Source organism: Panthera onca, chromosome A3 (assembly GCF_046562875.1).
Source record: "Panthera onca isolate mPanOnc1 chromosome A3, mPanOnc1 haplotype 2, whole genome shotgun sequence".
Classification (NCBI taxonomy): Eukaryota; Metazoa; Chordata; class Mammalia; order Carnivora; family Felidae; genus Panthera; species Panthera onca.
This window is the reverse complement of record NC_138341.1, coordinates 58,052,632-58,065,142: the sequence shown is the minus strand read 5'-3', so window position 1 is coordinate 58,065,142 and position 12,511 is coordinate 58,052,632.

Below are 12,511 nucleotides of genomic sequence, written 5' to 3'. Positions count from 1 at the left end.
TGTCCTACCGTTGGAAGGGGTGTCCATTTCGTTGGCAGTGGTTTCTTTTCATGATCTACAAAATAATGCCGTCTTAAAATCAATGACAAGAGTTGATGAAAAATGGTAATGGTGGCTTAAACAATAGAAGTTTCTTTCTCTTGCCTGTAAAACACAAGGAAAGCTGTCGGGGGCTGGTGAAGAGACTTCATGAGATCATCAGAGACTTAAGCTCTCAACTGTGTTGTTGTTTCACCATTTCCGACACCATTCCAATGGTGTCTACCTTATGGTCCAAGGTGACTATTGATGGTACGGGCACTATGCCTACGTTCCAGCCATCGATAAAGGAAGAGTGAAGAAGGGCATCCTCCCTCTCGTTAAGAACCCTTTCCATGATGTACACAAGATAGTTCTAATTACAGTACTATCTTTAGGGCAGAACCTAGTTGCGCCATATCGAGCTACAAAAGAGAGTGGGAAATACCTTTATTTTGGGCAGCCATCTAAATGGGGTTCTGGAAGTAAGAAGGAGAGAACAGATACTGTGGGACAACTGGAAGTCTGGGCCTTATTTTTCACTTCCCATTTCATTGAGCTAAAGTACTACCTAGAGAAACGAATCCTAGGGTATTGTCTCGGGCTGCAGCAATGTGTCGGACTGGATCTGTTTTTCTAAGAGGCAAAGAAATCTACAGAGGGCAGCACAGGTGTACTGGGACCTTGGGAGGAACAAATGCTAAGACAAATCATGGATGGCAGTAGGGAGCCGCCTGCAGAGGTAGAAGGGATTAGGCCAGGAGTTGTGTGTTCTAAATACAGTTCTCCACTAATCAGCTGTAAGGTCTTGGATAAATCCCTTTTCTAAGACTCAGGTACTTCTTGCATAAAATGAGGGATTGGAGTCTACAGACTTGAAAAGTAAGGTAGGAAGAAACCGTAGAGAATGATAGAATTTTAGGGCTGGAAGATCAGCCAGTCCAGCCCCTGTAAACCACTCCCAGGAGCCCCGCAGCGCCCCAGGAGGGCTAGCCTCTGTGGTGACAGGGATGTCCATTAGTAGCTCATCGGACCTATGTACTGAGGGCAGGGGGGAGGTGTTGCAGAAGATTTCACAAGTTGAAAAAGCCAAGGATGATTCAATTCTCTGAGCTGAGGAAGTGCTAAGTCCACACAAGGAAACTGACTTGCACAACATTATCCATCTATAACTAGAGGCAGGACCGGAATGAAGCCAGTTTTCCTAACTCTGGGCCTTTTCATTATACCCTCCTGCAGCTCCCCTCTGAAGGGGTGGCCAGTCCGGCCTTTGCCGGAAGACGTGCAAGGACCTCAAGTGAGCTCAGTCTCACAAGACAGCCCTCGAACACGCTTGCTTTGACGGCCAGCACTGACTGTTAAGACTTCTACTGAGCGAAAACCTAAGTCCCCATAGCCTCCCCTGGTTGTGCTCCTGACTGTAAGTCAGAGTCAGCCTGACCTCCAGGGCGTTATGTTTCAGTATCCACTGTTTCAGTCTAACCTTTTGGCCTGGGCCACCGCTGAGGAGAGTATTGCAAATCTTCACATAATATGTGTGAATGTGGCACAGCACCTGGATCCCAGGAATGCTCTTCTTTCTCACTAGCCGGCCAGCACCCCTTCCTCCGGGAGCTCTTCTGGATGCCCCCAGGCCCCGCCTCCCCAGACACTGCCGCTCTCCAGCCTTGCAGAGTGTTTGGCAAGCCTCTCTGATAATACTACCACACTCGTAATAAAGCTAGTTTACATTGATTAAGAGCATTCCTGAATGCCAGACATGGGGCTTCGCACACATTCCCTCCCTGAATCCTCCCGGTAACCCTGAGAAGTACCTGAACTATAGTCTGCTCCAATTTACTGGTGAGGAAACCAAGACTTGGAACATGATGTGGCTTCCCCAAGGTCACTCAGCCAGGAAGCAGAAGAGTCTAGAACCCAAGTCTATCTGATCCCCGAGTCTGAATGCTCACCCGAAGAGTATCAGCCTCTTGGCACGATGAGGGTTGTTACAGCACCTGTCGCCTTGCTTTATGACGACAGATTTGCTCCTCTTTCTCCCTCAGGCTGCAAGCATCTTGAGGGCAGGGACAGGGTCTGGCCCAGATTTGTCCCCCTGTTCCCTGTCACAGCGCCTGACACATAGGCAAACCGTCACCTTGTTTGCTTCCTAAACCAGTTTATGCATAAGCCTCCCAGTGAAATGGATAGAGATCCTTCCAGAATCTGTGTTTTGCCTTTGCCTGCAAATACTGTGAACCCCACCTCTAGCCCCATCTGAATTTTTCCAAAACAAACCCTATTCTATTGATCACTGACTCAATCCTCCAGGCTCTGAAACAACCCCCAAACATCAACACCAACCCCACAGGGCTTCCATTTTGCCAAAAGCTATTTGTTTTGGTTTTGTTTTTGCCTCACTCCCTGCCTTGGGCAAGCAGCAAGTAGGGGCTGGACATACGGGGAACTCGGCCACTCCTGGGGCACAACTCTGTAGCCTACACCACCAGCAGCTCCTGGCTGAAAAGTACACGGCTCTATAGGAGACTCCCAAGCCTAGAATCACCCTGACCGTTTCCCAGAGGGTGCCCTGTGCAGATGGTTATGGGGAATCAGTAAAATGCCTCTCGGTCCCTGAGCAAGGCTCGACATAGCTCAGAGGCACTCAGATGACCAGACTGTTGGATCCTCAGATAAAGCTGGATATCCGGAAAGGGGGTGTCACCCTGACAGTCATTACACTCCAGTGACAAGGCGAGGATGCCTGAAGGCATGCTCCAGGTTGAAACCTGCCCAGCCTCCATCAGCTTTCCACACCCCCTTTACCCCACCCCTTTTCTTCTTTCCGGTTATCCGAGGCAGGACTTCCGTGCCAGAGCTGGCGGCCGTTCGGGCATGGTGGGGAGACTGGCTCCTGACTCTGTGGTTCTGGGCCCAGGCTCCCATCTGGCCCCAGGACCCCACATCCAGCAAGACCGCTGCCAGATCAAGCTATCCCAGGGGCTCTCCCGTCATTATAGATTCAAGCCTCCACTGAATGCAGACATTTTCCCAAAATCAGTATTTTTACTCTGTGGGAGGAGAGAAGTGTGGCCCAAAGACTGTGTAACTCCTCCCTTCATGCTCTGGTCCAGGGAAGCATCATCTTGATGGGGTTACCATTTGTTTCACTTTATTTTTGCTGAGTTGCCTCGGGAGTCTGAACTCTGATCTGGGTGGGAGTCACTAATTCATTGGCTCCAGAGAACGACCCAGACCAGTGTTCCACCTCTCGTCAGAATAAACTGCTCTCCCTTGGCTCAGAGAAGAGGCCAGAACTCTTTGGGCAGCCACCTCTTACTTGTGGCGGGCCCTCCAGCGCTCAGACCCCCTGCCCTGTGTAATCACCTTTCTCTGCTGCCCGGGTCCAGACTCGGCTCTGTAGCAGCAGCTACAACCCAGAAAACAGGGACGAGCTTCCCTGCAGCTACTATCTTGTAACTCCCTCTTAATTTACAATCTGTTTGCTGTTTCAGATGTTTGGAAAGAGAAGTCCTTAGTCAGCAGCTCTGGAAAGCTTCATGTTCAGTGAAATCTGGACTCTTCTTTCCCACCCCAGATTTTTTTTGGTTTTGTGGCTGGAACCTAACATCTGTGAGGCAGGCAGGACCTCATGGGCCCTGTGTCACCGAACACCTATTGAAAGGATGCATTCAGGGGTGGAAAATCTGGGCAGAGCCCACTGGTGACAACCGGTATTTATCTAATATCAGCTGCAGCCAACCAGGAGATGGATGGGCCATGGGTCCCGGGAGAGGAGCAAAGGTGAAAACCGGTGGTCGGTCCCAGCTCAGATGCTAGTGGGGACCCGCCAGGAATGCCTTTCCCTAATGACTGACAAGAAAGCCCAAGGCACTTGAAAACAGGGTTGTTTTCCCAGCTGAAGGGGAGCGGCAGCGTCTGGTGGCACAAATCTTCACGGGCAGACTTCTGGGGAGAGGGTCCTCCCTGGCACTTCCGTAAAAGGTGACACTTGTCGGTCTGCCTGACTTTTTGACTTTTCATTGCCCTGTGGTGTGCTACTTACTGCAGGGCTGTGAAAGAAGGGGCACAAGCTATTGTTTTAGCTAATTGCTTCAATACGGAGCTCAGTAGGGGACGAAGAATGTAACTAGAGTCCCTGGGGCCCTGGTGGCTCACGGTTTTCCTAGGAAGCTTCTTCAGGCATTCAGCAGCCCCACGACAAAGGAATCCTGAGTCAGTCTTCCAGGGCCACGTCTTCCATGGCCCTCCTGGGAGAGAAGCAGGAACGAGGCAACCAGAGTTTGAATCCTGGAACTGCCTAACTGTGAGACCATGAACCAGTCTGCAAAATGGGGATAGGAATTAGCGTGAAAAAGACCCAAACAGGCTTCTGAGTAGAATTAAAGACATAACTCATGTTAGACACTTAGCGTGACACTCGGAAATAATAAGCGCTCGATAAATGTTCGGTACTATGATTATTGTTGTTGTTGTTATTTAGGATAACAGCATCAAGTTCTACTGGGTGCCCACAGTGTGCCTTGCCCGACTTGGGAGTCTTTTGAGACACAGGCTGTTAGGACGCAGCCCCTGATTCGATGAAATAATTAGGGCCCGGCAGGCCAGCTGTTCATGACCTGGTGATTATGAGCAGCGTACTCTCCACCTAAAGGGTGAGGCTCCAGAAATAACTGAGCGCCCCGCCCGGGCCGCCAGGAGATGCTGGAGGGGCTCCGGGAGCGGGGAGGGGGGCAGGCAGATGGCAGTGACGTCTGCAATCATCCAGAGAGACCTCACAGGGCATTTCCATAAAACGTGACCCTTGACAGTCTGCTCATGTTGTTAATTGTCTCGTGGTGAGCGTCAAGGGTAGGTGGGGTGTCGGTGTTAAGGGGCGAGTACTCAGTCCCACAGAGACCATCCACTCATTCACCTCCGATTAAGCAACTGAACGCCAGGTGCTGTGCACATTCCCTTCCGGGACACAGAAAGTGCACCCATTGGGGTCTGTCAAGTATTTAGGGCCCAGCCAACTCCAGGAAGGTGGACCATGTCCCTTGGGGCATCTCATTCCCTTCCCTTGAGCCATTCTAGACCTTAGGTAGCTTAGATTTTATTTACTTATTTACTTGGGTGAATAATTTCAGAATAAATTATGGATATCATCACATGTCCCTGCCACACACATCAACATCATATCAAAATACAGAGATATTCTCATCTGACCTTAATACTATTATCACACTTAAGAAAACGAACAATAATATACAAATACCATTTGAAAACCAGTCCATTTGAATTCCCCAGAGTGTCCCTAAAATGTCTTTTATAGCTTGGCTGCTCAAACCAAGGTCTGCTCAAGGAGTATGCATCCCATTTGACTATATGTTCCTTTTAATCTAGACCAGTCCTCCCATCCTTTTATTTTTTATTACAGTGTGGTTGTTTTCTTTAAGAGGCCAGGCCAGTTGTGTTACAGAATGCCCCACATTCTGGACGTACCTGACTGTTTCCTGCCGGTGTCATGTGACTTGTTTCTCTATCCCCTCTGTTTCCTCTAACAGGGTCTTAGTCCCTTCAGGCTGCTTAAACAAAAATACTTCTCACAGTCCCGGAGGCTGGGAAGTCCAAGGTCAGGACACCAGCCTGGCTAGGTTCTGGTGAGAGCCTGTGTCCTGATTCATAGACAGCTCTCTTTCACAGCGTCCTTACATGGCAGAAGGGGCGGAGGGGCTGTCTGGGGTGCCTGATAGGGGCACGAATCCCATCCCAAAGGTTTAATTACCTCCCAAAGGCCCCACCTCCAAATACCATTGCACTGGGGGTAAGGATTTCAACATACGAATTCCGAGAGGGCACAAATCACACACATTCAGTCTACAGCAAACAGGATAGCCTTTCTTAAGGTCAACATCTTGAAATATCACCAACTCCATCCAGCTTTCAGCAAAAGTCTTGGGCTCTGCAAAATGTAGGTACAACAAGGAGGGGTAAGGCTGAGGAAGAAACAGCCCTTGGGGTGCTCTCAGCATGGAGGAGAGGTCCAAGCACGCAGCCAGGAAGGACCTATGCAGCCCTGGGAAAGGTTCCAGCAGAGGGCTGGGGACATCCCAGCCTTGCCATCCAGAAACCCCCAGCTGTGGGAACTGACCCTGTGGGTCCTCAGTCATGCTGGGCTGTCCCAACCCAACCTGGTGGATGGCCTTCCTTCCTCCCTCCCTGGGACCCCCCTCCCAGGCCTCTGCATAGCTCTGTCCCTCGTCCCCTAGGCCTCTGCTCAAAGAAGCCTTTCCTAAGCACAAGCTAGAATAGCACCCTGCCACCCTGTCTAGCCCCTGCCTGCTGTGTCTTTCTTCTCAGTACACATTACCATCCAACATGTGTCTGTTGTTTATTTTGTGTTATCTGTCTTTCCTGCCAAAACTGTAAACTTCATTAGGACAGGGACCTTTGTTGCTGTGTTCACTGCTGTATCTCTAGTGCCTAGAATAGCTTCTCGTGTGTAAGGAAGGCACCTAATAAATCTTGGATGAATGAATGAATGAATGAATGAATGGGCCCCACAGCATAGAGCCCAATTCCAAGCCCATAATTAACCTTAAAGGGAACAGACACTGTTTGAGGTCATCATCTTCCCAGAAACATGTACTAAAATTCGGAAACTACACTTAACGTTAAGTAGATAAAGAATCACACGAGTCGTGAACAATAAAATCCCCCCCTCCAAGCTGTCTGATCTCCCCAGCCCCATGCCTCTCTTCCCTGCTGCCGGAGTTTGGGCAACTGAATGAATCGCTCAACTTGGGGTGAGCCCAGGGCCTCTTGGTCATAAATACCATTTAGTCCCACTCAGCGAATAAGAGCCCTGTGAATTACGGCGTTTGGCTTGGAGGATGATTCCTTCTGTCTGATTTTTTTTTTTTATGTTGAGTCTGCTTCTTCTGTTTCTTTTCTTCCCTCCTCCCCCTGCCCACCCCCACTTCCCCCCCACACCCCGTTTTCAACCCTCAAACTCTGAACAGGTGCTGTTTTTAACTCCTAGCCAAGGGTCGTGGCTTGATGTAGGCTCTGAGCGAGGGGCCCTGGGGAGAGGTAACCGGGGGACTGGAGCCAGGGTGGAAGCCAAGGTGCCGGGCACTGATGAGTGGAGGAGAAACAGCTTTTGTTTTGTTGGAGTAAGACCAACAAACAAGACGTGGAGGGTGTATCATCTAAAGAGGGGCTTCTCACCCTCACCCTCGGGGGGTCTAGGAGTCCCCTGAAATTCTGTGCAACATATTGTGAATATTTGCTTCTTGAGCACCTGTCTGGGGATCCATGACTTTCATCGGTTTCCCAGCAGAGTTGGTGATACCGCCCCCCCACCCCCCACCATAAAGGGGAAAAATGGGTAAGAAAAACACAGAGACCGGCATCTGGCAGCTTTTTGGATAGTGAATCAACAAAGCTGTGTCAAACTCCCGCCACATGCAGCGCTAGCTAACTGCGGAGATAAGGCCCGATGAGAGGAGGCAGGTTGGGGTGTTTGGGTTTGTTTTCAAGTTATTTCATGGGGGTTTCCTATCCACACAGCTCAATGCTCAGCTCTGTAGGAACAAAGCTGGCACGTAGTAAGTGCCAGGCACAGCTCAAAGCGCTCTCTCGTTTATTCTCCCAACAGTCCTAGGAAATAGGTGCCATTCTTCTCATCTCCCCTCACAGATAATAAAACTGAGACCCAGAAAGCTTAAGTTAACTTGCCCCAAGCCCCCAGCAGACAGACTGGATTTAAAGCTGGAGTTTAAAGTCCAGGCGCCATTGTACCTCTCGAGCTCTGTAATCTCATTTGAGCCTCACACCCACCCCCTGAAGTATCTACGGTGATTATCTCCATTCCACAGGTAATAACACTGAGGTTGGGCAACAGGCCCCACGTCACCCGGGGCTTTACAGACCTCCTGCTGTGAGGGCTGAGAGCCAAAACAAAAGTCAGAGGAATCCAGAGAGGTGAGAGGTCACTCTGGGCAGGGGTGACCAGGGGAATAGCTGAGCACAGAGCAATGGGACACTGGAAGGCCATCGAACTCAGAGGTGTGTGCCTCAAGGACAGCTCCTGGGGGCTGACAAGCAGGGATCCTAGTCCAGAGTCCCCAGCCTGGAAGAGATGGCTCGCAGAGGTGGGGCCCAGACTCAAGGTTAACAAGCCCCCTCGCTCCCTCTTCTGCATCAAAGTCATGGGGTCTTTCTCCCAAGGAGTGCCTTCTCTGGGTAGAGAGAGATTCGCGAGGCAGCCTCCCCAGCCTGTCCCCTCTCAGCCCTCCTCAGGTCCCAACCCAAGGGCCTGCCGTCCCACTTTCACCCACAAGGCACCTATTGGCACTTCTTCCAAAGAGGCCCGGGTGAAGCGGTCTGGGCCTCAGCAGACCTTCCTCCAATGCTCTGTGTGGTTTGCTAAGGATTCCCTTGCTCTAGATGTTTGGAGAAGAGCTGCTGTGGTACTTCAAGTCCCTGATCTTGGGACCGCCGGCAGAGTCCCGCTGCACCCGAGCCCCGTCACGCCCCTGCCCTTCCTGCTGGCTAGCATTCAACCTTTACGGTGAATCCGTGAGGCAGATGCACGTGTCAAATGGCACACGTATTTATATATTCTATAGGTGCGCTGATCTTTAAGCCACTCGCAGGGGCATTTGTGCCACTTGCAACCGGACCATCTTCTGTACTTCTCTGAGCCATCTGGGCATCCTGTGGGAGCCTCCCTTCTTGCAGAGGGGGACAGGCGTGGGCTGGGAGGACCTGAAGGCCTCCGGGTTAATGTGTTGGAAGCTGCCGCCAAGCTCATAAATTAAGAACTAGTGTCTTTAAACTCATTCAGTAAATCTATAGGAAAAACGGATTTAAGTTGAAGATAAGGTCATTTCCACACGATCTTGGGAGCACGTGTGAAGCCTCAAAGCTTACTAGACACTGTGTTCAGGGGCTCCCATCCGGGTGGCAGCTGCAGCCCTGGATGGGGCGACCGGACAGCAGGGCATGTGATGCAGGGCCGGGGCCAAGCCGGCCTCCAGCCTCGGTGGGAGGCGCAGCCAGGAGCTGTCTCCTGTCCAGCTGGATTTTCCAGTCAAGTCTGCACGTTCCTTCCTGTTCCTTCCCTCATCCTCTAGCAAACACGTGACCCTAAATCAGGCCCTCAGATAGTGAGGGGATTCCCACAGGGACCTTCCCTTTTCGAGGCCAGGATGCCTCTCTCCCAACTCATCCTCCTTCCTCCTCCAGGGCGTACATAGCTCCCTGCCTATCTTAGTCCCACTCACACCGTCAAAATGGACAATCCCAGCCCTCCAGAGCTGGAAGGGACCTCAGAAACCATGCCTCTCCAATCCGGTTGCTTTACACAAGGAGAAACTGAGGCCAGAGAGGTGAAGTGAGGTGCTGAAGGCCACATGGCCGCGAGATGGGTTCCAGGTCGCTAGACCGGTGGTCTGGGGGCGGGAGTGCCCTTGAAGCCTCCTGTCTCCTCCCGTGGGCAAGGAGGCGATCCCTGTGCCCTCGCCACAGGCAGCTGGGGAAGAGAGAGGGCTCGAGAGGCCCGGGCCCGGTGGGCCGGGAGGCAGAGCAGAGAAGCCTGAGTTGCCGCCCTCGCCTCCCCACCCCCCCCCCCACCCCCCCTCCTGCTACCCTGCGCGAGCCCCTGTGGGCTCTGGCTCTCCCCCAGTGGCGGCGCCCGAGTACGGGTCAGCGGGCCGGCCGTCCCGGAGCCGCCCGCCCGCCTGCCGCGGCCGCTCCCCCTCCGAGGGCCCCGGTTCCCTGGCGCCGCTGCCCCTCCGCCCGCTCGCGCGCTCCCGCTCGCCCGCGGCCTGAGCCCGTCCCGCCGCCCGGAGGCGCCCCTGCCCTCCCCCGGGACTTGTTAGACCCGCAGACTCTCGGGCCAGCCCAGACCCTCGGCATCAGAGCCTCAGCACCCCGCAAGCTCCGAGACCCGCAGGCCCTCCGAGACCGCCGCGTCCGCGGAAGTTTGAGGGCAGCGGCTCTGGGGCGCCCGGCTCTGTCCCGCAGGCCACCGGGCCCCGGGAGGACTCCCATCCCGTCTTTGTTCGCTCAGTTAGCGGCCGCTCCGCGCAGCCATTCACGTCTGCTGCTGAGTGCCTGGGGACACAGGGAGAAGTGTTCCTACAGGCGGCCCTGGCGTTCTTTAATGAAAACTGTCTTTCCTGGATGATGACCAGGAGTGACTTGGAAACTGACACACATTTTCTCAAAGAACTGATCCACTTAGCATCTCTTTAGATTAACCCCAAATTGTTAACAGCAGAGCTGGAAAAGCACTCTGACTGTCTTGTCCGTGGCCTCTGAGGAGCTCACAGCACCTGGGGTGGCTCCTGTGCCCAGCCTCCTGCTAAAGAACTGTGGGCCACTGCTTTATGGAGGTCATTTACAGGCAGAATGAAAATCCATCCAAGCAGGGTTTGGGGATACATTCCAAGATTCTGATCTAAAAGCTCCCTCGGGGCGCCTGGGTGGCTCAGTTGGTTAAGCATCCGACTTCGGCTCAGGTCATGATCTCAGGGTTCGTGGGTTCTAGCCCTGTTAACCTAGTGACAAAGAAGGATAGCCTAGTACTCATGGTTTAGTAGTCATGGTCTCCAGCCAGAGACATTTTACAAGCATCTGAGCCACACTGCCCTTAACCCAAGGAATAATTCTGTTGATGGGGTCCAAGTCAGAGAGCGGGAGATTTGGGCATAGGTTGGCCAGGTCCCTCCAGTCTCATGTACCAGGTGACCCTCCCACCTGCTTCTGAGCAGGTGGGTTAGGAATGAGAGGGGGCCCTAGAGAGTTGGGGCCTCTGGCTGGTCAATGGGCACACCTGAGTAGGTGAGACAAGAGAGGGTTTGAGAGAGCAGGGGTTTGTTCAGAGCCAGCTGTGATATGTCAAGAGCCTTGCAAATATCTCTTCTCTTTGTCCCAATAATTCCATTTCAGATATTTCTCTTATGGGAATAATCAGAGAAACTGTAAATGAACCACAACACTATGGGAGTGTTTTAGACAGGAAGGGGACCTGTCACATGAGAGAACAAACTACAGCCATCAAAAATCTCATTTTCAAAGAATTTCCAATGATCTGGGATTTGCTCATGATATAAGGTTGAAAAGCAGCATAAAAATAATATTGTAGGGGCACCTGGCTGTCTTAGTCAGTGGAGCTTTTGACTCTAGGATCTCAGGGTTGTGGGTTTGAGCCCCATGTTGGGTATAGAGATTACTTGGGAATAAAATCTTTCTTAAAAATGGTCTTGGAGGCGCCTGGATGGCTCAGTCGGCTAAGTGTCCTTCAGCTCAGGTCATGATCTCATGGTTCATGGGTTCAAGCCCCGTGTCAGGCTCTGTGCTGACAGCTCAGAACCTGGAGCCTGCTTTGGAGTCTGTGTCTCCCTCTTTCTCTGTTCCTCCCTGCTCATGCTCTGTCTCTGTCTCTCAAAAATAAAATGTTCAAAAAAATGGTCTTCTATGTTGTTCCACTTTGTGCAAAATACATATTTGTCTAAATTACATATATATGTTATATATATACATGTGATTAGAAGGAAATTCACCAAAATATTTGCAAAGATTTTCTCTGGGTGGTGGATTCACAGGTGATACTTGTTTTCTATTTCACTTTTTTTGTTTTCCTTTTTTTTCTAGAATGAGCACTTTTTACTCTAGAATTAGAAAAATAACTTAAGAACCTACAACGTTCTAAGCATTGCCAGACTTGAAGATGAATAAGATAACAAAAGCGTATTTTCTGCCCTGGGGGAACTCATGGTCCAAGGAGATAAGAGAAAATACCAATTCAAGGCAGAGTAGGCTAAATCCTAAAGAGATGAGCAGGGTGCAGGGGGCGTGGGGGAGTGGGGGGGTGGAGAACACCTACTGGAGTTTAAGCTCCTTGGGGCCAGGCACACAGGAGAAGGTCAGTGTATATAATACAGAGCACAGAGCATGGTGGCGTGAGAATTCAGCTCTGTTCCCTCATGCCCTGTAATTTTAGGCAAGCTGTGCAGAACTAGTCTAACTTTCCTCCTCTGTCAAATGGGATGACAAAAGATTCCTGTGAATAGTTACCCAGATAATGCAGATGAAGCATGGTCCCAGGCACAAAATAAACTCAACAAAAATTAGTATTTACTGTAAATACTTTAGTCAGGCCTGGGTGGGAAAGCGCCAGGGCTTTGGGGAGTGTGGGGTTCTCAGGGAGAGGGGAGAAGATGAAGCAGAGGGCTCAATGCAGGTGGAGGGGTACAGCTTCTGGTGTAGGCGGGGATCGGTGCTGCCTCCTTTGCCTCGCAACAAAGGAATAAGTGGGGGACACGGGGATAAGAAAGAGGGTGGGAATTCAAGCTGGACTCGAAGCCTTCAGGTTTGACTGGTGAAGGTAGAGAAAGGATGTGGAGGGACGCACACGGAGCACCCCTGGCATTTACTCGGGATCCACAGTGCGCTACATACTGCTTTTTTGGTCCTCTTGGCAACTCTACTTCCATTTTAC